At 31.9% G+C, this 13,172-nt stretch overlaps 3 non-coding genes across 3 annotated transcripts; all 3 read right to left on the reverse strand.

Annotated features, from left to right (window-relative positions):
• Positions 1-7,153: 7,153 nt before the first annotated feature.
• Positions 7,154-7,227, reverse strand: TRNAI-AAU (transfer RNA isoleucine (anticodon AAU)). Its single transcript has one exon. It is a non-coding gene; the product is annotated as a tRNA-Ile (tRNA).
• A 1,649-nt stretch (positions 7,228-8,876) lies between these two features.
• Positions 8,877-8,950, reverse strand: TRNAT-AGU (transfer RNA threonine (anticodon AGU)). The gene has a single exon. It is a non-coding gene; the product is annotated as a tRNA-Thr (tRNA).
• A 2,515-nt stretch (positions 8,951-11,465) lies between these two features.
• On the reverse strand, positions 11,466-11,539 carry TRNAI-AAU (transfer RNA isoleucine (anticodon AAU)). The gene has a single exon. It is a non-coding gene; the product is annotated as a tRNA-Ile (tRNA).
• Positions 11,540-13,172: the final 1,633 nt, after the last annotated feature.

The raw sequence follows: 13,172 nt of genomic DNA on the forward strand, positions 1-13,172 counted from the left end.
ATACTATCTTTATATTTCATCCACAAGACAAAACAAAAATGACCTCAATAAATTGCAATAAATAAGACATTTAGTTACTTGGAGCTAGAACTTAGAACCATTAATAGATATTCCAGGAGCTTTCAGAATAATAATTAATTCTACAACTATATCAAATGTATTCACCCAATCCCTCAAGCAGCGTTTGATCAAAGGTGATAAACAGTCAAAAATGAGACACAAGAAAAATTAATCTTTTTTCAAACAATTAAACTTGGCCTGTACAGGGATCGAACCTGTGACCTTGGCGTTATTAGCACCACGCTTTAACAATCTGAGCTAACAGGCCATTTTGCACAAATTCCTGGAAGTCCAGCATATAGGACGAAGTGCTATTGATAGTTAACCCGGGAGATTTGGAAAGCTTAATTTCAGAGGTTTACCATGAAGTTATAAATATATAATATCAACATGAAGAAACTAATATGACTTTAAAAAACTTACAATGCAAAAGAGATTTTCATACTTAGTGAATGAACTTAGAACCATTAATGTTTTTTCCATGTGTTTTAGCAATAAATAACAATTTCACCTATATGCAATTGATTCATTTAATCATTCTATCAGCTTCCCCTCAAAGGAAATATAGAGATACACATGATACAGAAGAAAATACATCTATTTTTAACATTAAAGGAGCATCGAGTATTGGCTTGAAGACTGATTGAAAGTATGTCCTTGGCATTTTTAACTTTATGCTCTAAAGATTAAACTAATATGCTCAATAAATATATAGCATACCATTGAAGAAATAGCAGATGATGAAGTGCTACCGATTGTTAATCCGGGATAGTTGGAAAGCTTATATTCAGCTGTTTACATTCATACTATCTTTATATTTCATCAACAAGACAAAACAAAAATTACCTCAATGAATTGCAATAAATAAGAGATTTAGTTACTTGGCGTTAGAACTAAGAACCATTAATAGATATTCAAGGAGCTTTCAGAATAATAATTAATTCTACAACTATATCAAATGTATTCATCCAATCCTTCAAGCAGTGTTTGATCCAAGGTGATAAACAGTCAAAAATGAGACACAAGAAAAATTTATCTTTTTTCAAATAATTAAACTTGGCCTGTACAGGGATCGAACCTGTGACCTTGGCGTTATTAGCACCACGCTCTAACCATCTGAGCTAAAAGGCAGTTTTGGACAATTTCCTGGAAGTCCAGCATATGAAGAAGTGCTAATGATAGTTAACCCGGGCTATTTGGAAAGCTTAATTTCAGAGGTTTACCATGAAGTTATAAATATATAATATCAACATGAAGAAACTTATATGACTTTAAAAAAATTACAATACAACAGAGATTTTCATACTTAGTGTTAGAACTTAGAACATTAATGTTTTTTCCATGTGTTTAAGCAATAAATAACAATTCATCACCTATATTCAATTGATTCATTTAATCATTCTATCAGCTTCCCCTCAAAGGAAATATAGAGATACACATGATACAGAAGAAAATACATCAATTTTCAACATTAAAGGAGCATCAAGTATTGGCTTGGAGACTGATTGAAAGTATGTCCTTGGCATTTTTAACTTTTTGCTCTAAAGACTAAACTAATAGGCTCACTAAATATAAAGCATACTATTGAAGAACTAGCAGATGATGAAGTGCTACTGATTGTTAACCCGGGATAGTTGGAAAGCTTATATTCAGCTTTTTACATTCATACTATCTTTATATTTCATCAACAAGACAAAACAAAAATGACCTCAATGAATTGCAATAACTAAGAGATTTAGTTACTTGGCGTTAGAACTTAGAACCATTAATAGATATTCCAGGAGCTTTCAAAATAATAATTAATTCTACAACTATATGAAATGTATTCATCCAATCCTTCAAGCAGCGTTTGTTCCAAGTTGATAAACAGTCAAAAATGAGACACAAGAAAAATTAATCTTTTTACAAACAATTGAACTTGGCCTGTACAGGGATCGAACCTGGGACCTTGGCGTTATTAGCACCACGCTCTAACCATCTGAGCTAACAGGCCGTTTTGCACGAATTACTGGAAGTCCAGCATATGAAGAAGTGCTAATGATAGTTAACCCGGGAGATTTGGAAAGCTTAATTTCAGAGGTTTACCATGAAGTTATAAATATATAATATCAACATGAGGAAACTAATATGACTTTAAAAAAATTACAATACAAAAGAGATTTTTATACTTAGTGTTAGAACTTAGAACCATTAAAATTTTTTCCATGTGTTTTAGCAATAAATAACAATTTCACCTATATGCAATTGATTCATCTAATCATTCTATCAGCTTCCCCTCAAAGGAAATATAGAGATACACATAATACAGAAGAAAATACATCTATTTTCAACATTAATGGAGCATCAAGTATTGGCTTGGAGACTGATTGAAAGTATGTCCTTGGCATTTTTTACTTTATGCTCTAAAGACTAAACTAATAGGCTCACTAAATATATAGCATACTATTGAATAAATAGCAGATGATGAAGTGCTACTGATCGTTAACCCGGGATAGTTGGAAAGCTTATATTCAGCTGTTTACATTCATACTATCTTTATATTTCATCAACAAGACAAAACAAAAATGACCTCAATGAATTGCAATAACTAAGAGATTTAGTTACTTGGCGTTAGAACTTAGAACCATTAATAGATATTCCAGGAGCTTTCAGAATAATAATTAATTCTACAACTATATCGAATGTATTCATCCAATCCTTCAAGCAGCGTTTCATCCAAGGTGATAAACAGTCAAAAATGAGACACAAGAAATATTAATCTTTTTACAAACAATTGAACTTGGCCTCTACAGGGATTGAACCTGTGACCTTGGCGTTATTAGCACCATGCTCTAACCATCTGAGCTAACAGGCCGTTTTGCTGAAATTCCTGGAAGTCCAGCATATGAAGAAGTGCTAATGATAGTTAACCCGGGAGATTTGGAAAGCTTAATTTCAGGGGTTTACCATGAAGTTATACTTATATAATATCAACATGAAGAAACTAATATGACTTTAAAAAAATTACAATACAAAAGAGTTTTTCATACTTAGTGTTAGAACTTAGAACCATTAATGTTTTTTCCATGTGTTTTAGCAAAAAATACCAATTCATCACCTATATGCAATTGATTCATCTAATCATTCTATCAGCTTCCCCTCAAAGGAAATATAGACATACACATGATACAGAAGAAAATACATCTATTTTCAACATTAAAGGAGCATCAAGTATTGGCTTGGAGGCTGATTGAAAGTATGTCCTTGGCATTTTTAACTTTATGCTCTAAAGACTAAACTAATAGGCTCAATAAATATATAGCATACCATTGAAGAAATAGCAGATGATGAAGTGCTACCGATTGTTAACCCGGGATAGTTGGAAAGCTTATATTCAGCTGTTTACATTCATACTATCTTTATATTTCATCAACAAGACAAAACAAAAATGACCTCAATAAATTGCAATAAATAAGAGATTTAGTTACTTGGCGTTAGAACTTAGAACCATTAATAGATATTCCAGGAGCTTTCAGAATAATAATTAATTCTACAACTATATCAAATGTATTCATCCAATCCTTCAAGCAGCGTTTGATCAAAGGTGATAAACAGTCAAAAATGAGACACAAGAAAAATGAATCTTTTTTCAAACAATTAAACTTGGCCTGTACAGGGATTGAACCTGTGACCTTGGCGTAATTAGCAACACGCTCTAACCATCTGAGCTAACAGGCAGTTTTGCACAAATTCCTGGAAGTCCAGCATATGAAGAAGAGCTAATGATAGTTAACCCGGGAGATTTGGAAAGCTTAATTTCAGAGGTTTACCATGAAGTTATACTTATATAATATCAACATGAATAAACTAATATTACTTAAAAAAAATTACAATACAAAAGAGATTTTCATACTTAGTGTTAGAACTTAGAACCATTAATGTTTTTTCCATGTGTTTTAGCAATAAATACCAATTCATCACCTATATGCAATTGATTCATCTAATCATTCTATCAGCTTCCCCTCAAAGGAAATATAGACATACACATGATACAGAAGAAAATACATCTATTTTCAACATTAAAGGAGCATCAAGTATTGGCTTGGAGACTGATTGAAAGTATGTCCTTGGCATTTTTAACTTTATGCTCTAAAGACTAAACTAATAGGCTCAATAAATATATAGCATACCATTGAAGAAATAGCAGATGATGAAGTACTACCGATTGTTAACCCGGGATAGTTGGAAAGCTTATATTCAGCTGTTTACATTCATACTATCTTTATATTTCATCAACAAGACAAAACAAAAATGACCTCAATAAATTGCAATAAATAAGAGATTTAGTTACTTGGCGTTAGAACTTAGAACCATTAATAGATATTCCAGGAGCTTTCAGAATAATAATTAATTCTACAACTATATCAAATGTATTCATCCAATCCTTCAAGCAGCGTTTGATCAAAGGTGATAAACAGTCAAAAATGAGACACAAGAAAAATGAATCTTTTTTCAAACAATTAAACTTGGCCTGTACAGGGATTGAACCTGTGACCTTGGCGTAATTAGCAACACGCTCTAACCATCTGAGCTAACAGGCAGTTTTGCACAAATTCCTGGAAGTCCAGCATATGAAGAAGAGCTAATGATAGTTAACCCGGGAGATTTGGAAAGCTTAATTTCAGAGGTTTACCATGAAGTTATACTTATATAATATCAACATGAATAAACTAATATTACTTAAAAAAAATTACAATACAAAAGAGATTTTCATACTTAGTGTTAGAACTTAGAACCATTAATGTTTTTTCCATGTGTTTTAGCAATAAATACCAATTCATCACCTATATGCAATTGATTCATCTAATCATTCTATCAGCTTCCCCTCAAAGGAAATATAGACATACACATGATACAGAAGAAAATACATCTATTTTCAACATTAAAGGAGCATCAAGTATTGGCTTGGAGACTGATTGAAAGTATGTCCTTGGCATTTTTAACTTTATGCTCTAAAGACTAAACTAATAGGCTCAATAAATATATAGCATACCATTGAAGAAATAGCAGATGATGAAGTGCTACCGATTGTTAACCCGGGATAGTTGGAAAGCTTATATTCAGCTGTTTACATTCATACTATCTTTATATTTCATCCACAAGACAAAACAAAAATGACCTCAATAAATTGCAATAAATAAGACATTTAGTTACTTGGAGTTAGAACTTAGAACCATTAATAGATATTCCAGGAGCTTTCAGAATAATAATTAATTCTACAACTATATCAAATGTATTCACCCAATCCTTCAAGCAGCGTTTGATCAAAGGTGATAAACAGTCAAAAATGAGACACAAGAAAAATTAATCTTTTTTCAAACAATTAAACTTGGCCTGTACAGGGATCGAACCTGTGACCTTGGCGTTATTAGCACCATGCTTAAACAATCTGAGCTAACAGGCCATTTTGCACAAATTCCTGGAAGTCCAGCATATAGGACGAAGTGCTATTGATAGTTAACCCGGGAGATTTGGAAAGCTTAATTTCAGAGGTTTACCATGAAGTTATAAATATATAATATCAACATGAAGAAACTAATATGACTTTAAAAAACTTACAATGCAAAAGAGATTTTCATACTTAGTGAATGAACTTAGAACCATTAATGTTTTTCCATGTGTTTTAGCAATAAATAACAATTTCACCTATATGCAATTGATTCATTTAATCATTCTATCAGCTTCCCCTCAAAGGAAATATAGAGATACACATGATACAGAAGAAAATACATCTATTTTTAACATTAAAGGAGCATCAAGTATTGGCTTGAAGACTGATTGAAAGTATGTCCTTGGCATTTTTAACTTCATGCTCTAAAGATTAAACTAATAGGCTCAATAAATATATAGCATACCATTGAAGAAATAGCAGATGATGAAGTGCTACCGATTGTTAATCCGGGATAGTTGGAAAGCTTATATTCAGCTGTTTACATTCATACTATCTTTATATTTCATCAACAAGACAAAACAAAAATGACCTCAATAAATTGCAATAAATAAGAGATTTAGTTACTTGGTGTTAGAACTTAGAACCATTAATAGATATTCCAGGAGCTTTCAGAATAATAATTATTTCTACAACTATATCAAATGTATTCATCCAATCCTTCAAGTAGCGTTTAATCAAAGGTGATAAACAGTCAAAAATGAGACACAAGAAAATTAATCTTTTTTCAAACAATTAAACTTGGCCTGTACAGGGATCGAACCTGTGACCTTTGCGTTATTAGCACCACGCTCTAACCACCTGAGCTAACATGCCATTTTACTCAAATTCCTGGAAGTCCAGCATATAAGACGAAGTGCTATTGATAGTTAACCCGGGGGATTTGGAAAGCTTAATTTCAGAGGTTTACCATGAAGTTATAAATATATAATATCAACATGAAGAAACTAATATGACTTTAAAAAACTTACAATGCAAAAGAGATTTTCATACTTAGTGATTGAACTTAGAACCATTAATGTTTTTTCCATGTGTTTTAGCAATAAATAACAATTTCACCTATATGCAATTGATTCATTTAATCATTCTATCAGCTTCCCCTCAAAGGAAATATAGAGATACACATGATACAGAAGAAAATACATCTATTTTCAACATTAAAGGAGCATCAAGTATTGGCTTGGAGACTGATTGAAAGTATGTCCTTGGCATTTTTAACTTTATTCTCTAAAGACTAAACTAATAGGCTCATTAAATATATAGCATACTATTGAAGAAATAGCAGATGATGAAGTGCTACTGATTGTTAACCCGGGATAGTTGGAAAGCTTATATTCAGCTGTTTACATTCATACTATCTTTATATTTCATCAACAAGACAAAACAAAAATTACCTCAATGAATTGCAATAAATAAGAGATTTAGTTACTTGGCGTTAGAACTAAGAACCATTAATAGATATTCAAGGAGCTTTCAGAATAATAATGAATTCTACAACTATATCAAATGTATTCATCCAATCCTTCAAGCAGTGTTTGATCCAAGGTGATAAACAGTCAAAAATGAGACACAAGAAAAATTAATCTTTTTTCAAATAATTAAACTTGGCCTGTACAGGGATCGAACCTGTGACCTTGGCGTTATTAGCACCACGCTCTAACCATCTGAGCTAACAGGCCGTTTTGCACCATTTCCTGGAAGTCCAGCATATGAAGAAGTGCTAATGATAGTTAACCCGGGCTATTTGGAAAGCTTAATTTCAGAGGTTTACCATGAAGTTATAAATATATAATATCAACATGAAGAAACTTATATGACTTTAAAAAAATTACAATACAACAGATATTTTCATACTTAGTGTTAGAACTTAGAACATTAATGTTTTTTCCATGTGTTTTAGCAATAAATAACAATTCATCACCTATATGCAATTGATTCATTTAATCATTCTATCAGCTTCCCCTCAAAGGAAATATAGAGATACACATGATACAGAAGAAAATACATCTATTTTCAACATTAAAGGAGCATCAAGTATTGGCTTGGAGACTGATTGAAAGTATGTCCTTGGCATTTTTAACTTTTTGCTCTAAAGACTAAACTAATAGGCTCACTAAATATATAGCATACTATTGAAGAAATAGCAGATGATGAAGTGCTACTGATTGTTAACCCGGGATAGTTGAAAAACTTATTTTCAGCTGTTTACATTCATACTATCTTTATATTTCATCAACAAGACAAAACAAAAATGACCTCAATGAATTGCTATAATCAAGAGATTTAGTTACTTGGCGTTAGAACTTAGAACCATTAATAGATATTCCAGGAGCTTTCAAAATATTAATTAATTCTACAACAATATGAAATGTATTCATCCAATCCTTCAAGCAGCGTTTGTTCCAAGTTGATAAACAGTCAAAAATGAGACACAAGAAAAATTAATCTTTTTACAAACAATTGAACTTGGCCTGTACAGGGATCGAACCTGTGACCTTAGCGTTATTAGCACCACGCTCTAACCATCTGAGCTAACAGGCCGTTTTGCACGAAATCCTGGAAGTCCAGCATATGAAGAAGTGCTAATGATAGTTAACCCAGGAGATTTGGAAAGCTTAATTTCAGAGGTTTACCATGAAGTTATAAATATATAATATCAACATGAAGAAACTAATATGACTTTAAAAAAATTACAATACAAAAGAGATTTTTATACTTAGTGTTAGAACTTAGAACCATTAACATTTTTTCCATGTGTTTTAGCAATAAATAACAATTTCACCTATATGCAATTGATTCATCTAATCATTCTATCAGCTTCCCCTCAAAGGAAATATAGAGATACACATGATACAGAAGAAAATACATCTATTTTCAATATTAATGGAGCATCAATTATTGGCTTGGAGACTGATTGAAAGTATGTCCTTGGCATTTTTTACTTTATGCTCTAAAGACTAAACTAATAGGCTCACTAAATATATAGCATACTATTGAAGAAATAGCAGATGATGAAGTGCTACTGATCGTTAACCCGGGATAGTTGGAAAGCTTATATTCAGCTGTTTACATTCATACTATCTTTATATTTCATCAACAAGACAAAACAAAAATGACCTCAATGAATTGCAATAACTAAGAGATTTAGTTACTTGGCGTTAGAACTTAGAACCATTAATAGATATTCCAGGAGCTTTCAGAATATTAATTAATTCTACAACTATATCAAATGTATTCATCCAATCCTTCAAGCAGCGTTTCATCCAAGGTGATAAACAGTCAAAAATGAGACACAAGAAAAATTATTCTTTTTACAAACAATTGAACTTGGCCTCTACAGGGATTGAACCTGTGACCTTGGCGTTACTAGCACCATGCTCTAACCATCTGAGCTAACATGCCGTTTTGCTGAAATTCCTGGAAGTCCAGCATATGAAGAAGTGCTAATGATAGTTAACCCGGGAGATTTGGAAAGCTTAATTTCAGAGGTTTACCATGAAGTTATACTTATATAATATCAACATGAAGAAACTAATATGACTTTAAAAAAATTACAATACAAAAGAGTTTTTCATACTTAGTGTTAGAACTTAGAACCATTAATGTTTTTTCCATGTGTTTTAGCAATAAATACCGATTCATCACCTATATGCAATTGATTCATCTAATCATTCTATCAGCTTCCCCGCAAAGGAAATATAGACATACACATGATACAGAAGAAAATACATCTATTTTCAACATTAAAGGAGCATCAAGTATTGGCTTGGAGGCTGATTGAAAGTATGTCCTTGGCATTTTTAACTTTATGCTCTAAAGACTAAACTAATAGGCTCAATAAATATATAGCATACCATTGAAGAAATAGCAGATGATGAAGTGCTACCGATTGTTAACCCGGGATAGTTGGAAAGCTTATATTCAGCTGTTTACATTCATAATATCTTTATATTTCATCAACAAGACAAAACAAAAATGACCTCAATAAATTGCAATAAATAAGAGATTTAGTTACTTGGCGTTAGAACTTAGAACCATTAATAGATATTCCAGGAGCTTTCAGAATAATAATTAATTCTACAACTATATCAAATGTATTCATCCAATCCTTCAAGCAGCGTTTGATCAAAGGTGATAAACAGTCAAAAATGAGACACAAGAAAAATGAATCTTTTTTCAAACAATTAAACTTGGCCTGTACAGGCATCGAACCTGTGACCTTGGCGTTATTAGCACCACGCTCTAACAATCTGAGCTAACAGGTCATTTTGCACAAATTCCTGGAAGTTCAGCATATAGGACGAAGTGCTATTGATAGTTAACCCGGGAGATTTGGAAAGCTTAATTTCAGAGGTTTACCATGAAGTTATAAATATATAATATCAACATGAAGAAACTAATATGACTTTAAAAAACTTACAATGCAAAAGAGATTTTCATACTTAGTGATAAAACTTAGAACCATTAATGTTTTTTCCATGTGTTTTAGCAATAAATAACAATTTCACCTATATGCAATTGATTCATTTAATCATTCTATCAGCTTCCCCTCAAAGGAAATATAGAGATACACATGATACAGAAGTAAATACATCTATTTTTAACATTAAAGGAGCATCAAGTATCGGCTTGGAGACTGATTGAAAGTATGTCCTTGGCATTTTTAACTTTATGCTCTAAAGACTAAACTAATAGGCTCAATAAATATATAGCAGACCATTGAAGAAATAGCAGATGATGAAGTGCTACCGATTGTTAACCCGGGATAGTTGGAAAGCTTATATTCAGCTGTTTACATTCATACTATCTTTATATTTCAGCCACAAGACAAAACAAAAATGACCTCGATGAATTGCAATAAATAAGAGATTTAGTTACTTGGCGGTAGAACTTAGAACCATTAATAGATATTCCAGGAGCTTTCAAAATAATAATTAATTCTACAACTATATGAAATGTATTCATCCAATCCTTCAAGCAGCGTTTGTTCCAAGTTGATAAACAGTCAAAAATGAGACACAAGAAAAATTAATCTTTTTACAAACAATTGAACTTGGCCTGTACAGGGATCGAACCTGTGACCTTGGCGTTATTAGCACCACGCTTTAACAATCTGAGCTAACAGGCCATTTTGCACAAATTCCTGGCAGTCCAGCATATAGGACGAAGTGCTATTGATAGTTAACCCGGGAGATTTGGAAAGCTTAATTTCAGAGGTTTACCATGAAGTTATAAATATATAATATCAACATGAAGAAACGAATATGACTTTAAAAAAATTACAATACAAAAGAGGTTTTTATACTTAGTGTTAGAACTTAGAACCATTACCATTTTTTCCATGTGTTTTAGCAATAAATAACAATTTCACCTATATGCAATTGATTCATCTAATCATTCTATCAGCTTCCCCTCAAAGGAAATATAGAGATACACATGATACAGAAGAAAATACATCTATTTTCAACATTAAAGGAGCATCAAGTATTGGCTTGGAGACTCATTGAAAGTATGTCCTTGGCATTTTTTACTTTATGCTCTAAAGACTAAACTAATAGGCTCACTAAACATATAGCATACTATTGAAAAAATAGCAGATGATGAAGTGCTACTGATTGTTAACCCGGGATAGTTGGAAAGCTTATATTCAGCTGTTTACATTCATACTATCTTTATATTTCAACAACAAGACAAAACAAAAATGACCTCAATGAATTGCAATAACTAAGAGATTTAGTTACTTGGCGTTAGAACTTAGAACCATTAATAGATATTCCAGAAGCTTTCAGAATAATAATTTATTCTACAACTATATCAAATGTATTCATCCAATCCTTCAAGCAGCGTTTCATCCAAGGTGATAAACAGTCAAAAATGAGACACAAGAAAAATGTATCTATTTACAAACAATTGAACTTGGCCTGTACAGGGATTGAACCTGTGACCTTGGCGTTATTAGCACCACGCTCTAACCATCTGAGCTAACAGGCCGTTTTGCAGAAATTCCTAGAAGTCCAGCCTATGAAGAAGTGCTAATGATAGTTAACCCGGGAGATTTGGAAAGCTTAATTTCAGAGGTTTACCATGAAGTTATACTTATATAATATCAACATGAAGAAACTAATATGACTTTAAAAAAATTACAATACAAAAGAGATTTTCATACTTAGTGTTAGAACTTAGAACCATTAATGTTTTTTCCATGTGTTTTAGCAATAAATAACAATTCATCACCTATATGCAATTGATTCATCTAATCATTCTATCAGCTTCCCCTCAAAGGAAATATAGACATACAAATGATACAGAAGAAAATACATCTATTTTCAACATTAATGGAGCATCAAGTAATGGCTTGGAGACTGATTGAAAGTATGTCCTTGGCATTTTTAACTTTATGCTCTAAAGACTAAACTAATAGGCTCAATAAATATATAGCATACCATTGAAGAAATAGCAGATGATGAAGTGCTACCGATTGTTAACCCGGGATAGTAGGAAAGCTTATATTCATCTGTTTTCATTCATACTATCTTTATATTTCATCAACAAGACAAAACAAAAATGACCTCAATAAATTGCAATAAATAAGAGATTTAGTTACTTGGCGTTAGAACTTAGAACCATTAATAGATATTCCAGGAGCTTTCAGAATAATAATTAATTCTACAACTATATCAAATGTATTCATCCAATCCTTCAAGCAGCGTTTGATCCAAGGTGATAAACAGTCAAAAATGAGACACAACAAAAATTCATCTTTTTCCAAACAATTAAACTTGGCCTGTACACGGATCGAACCTGTGACCTTGGTGTTATTAGCTCAACGCTCTAACCATCTGAGCTAACAGGCCATTTTGCACAAATTCCTGGAAGTCCAGGATATGAAGAAGTGCTAATGATAGTTAACCCTGGAGATTGGGAAAGCTTAATTTCAGAGGTTTACCATGAAGTTATAAATATATAATATCAACATGAAGAAACTAATATGACTTTAAAAAAATTACAATACAAAAGAGATTTTCATACTTAGTGTTAGAACTTAGAACCATTAACGTTTTTTCCATGTGTTTTAGCAATAAATAACAATTTCACCTATATGCAATTGATTCATCTAATCATTCTATCAGCTTCCCCTCAAAGGAAATATAGAGATATACATGATACAGAAGAAAATACATCTATTTTCAACATTAAAGGAGCATCAAGTGTTGGCTTGGAGACTGATTGAAAGTATGTCCTTGGCATTTTTTACTTTATGCTCTAAAGACTAAACTAATAGGCTCACTAAATATATAGCATACTATTGAAGAAATAGCAGATGATGAAGTGCTACTGATTGTTAACCCGGGATAGTTGGAAAGCTTATATTCAGCTGTTTACATTCATGCTATCTTTATATTTCATCAACAAGACAAAACAAAAATGACCTCAATGAATGCAATAAATAAGAGATTTAGTTACTTGGCGTTAGAACTTAGAACCATTAATAGATATTCCAGGAGCTTTCAAAATAATAATTAATTCTACAACTATATGAAATGTATTCATCCTATCCTTCAAGCAGCGTTTGATCCAAGGTGATAAACAGTCAAAAATGAGACACAAGAAAAATTAATCTATT

The sequence above is a fragment of the Lissotriton vulgaris genome, chromosome 12, assembly GCF_964263255.1.
Source record: "Lissotriton vulgaris chromosome 12, aLisVul1.2, whole genome shotgun sequence".
Classification (NCBI taxonomy): Eukaryota; Metazoa; Chordata; class Amphibia; order Caudata; family Salamandridae; genus Lissotriton; species Lissotriton vulgaris.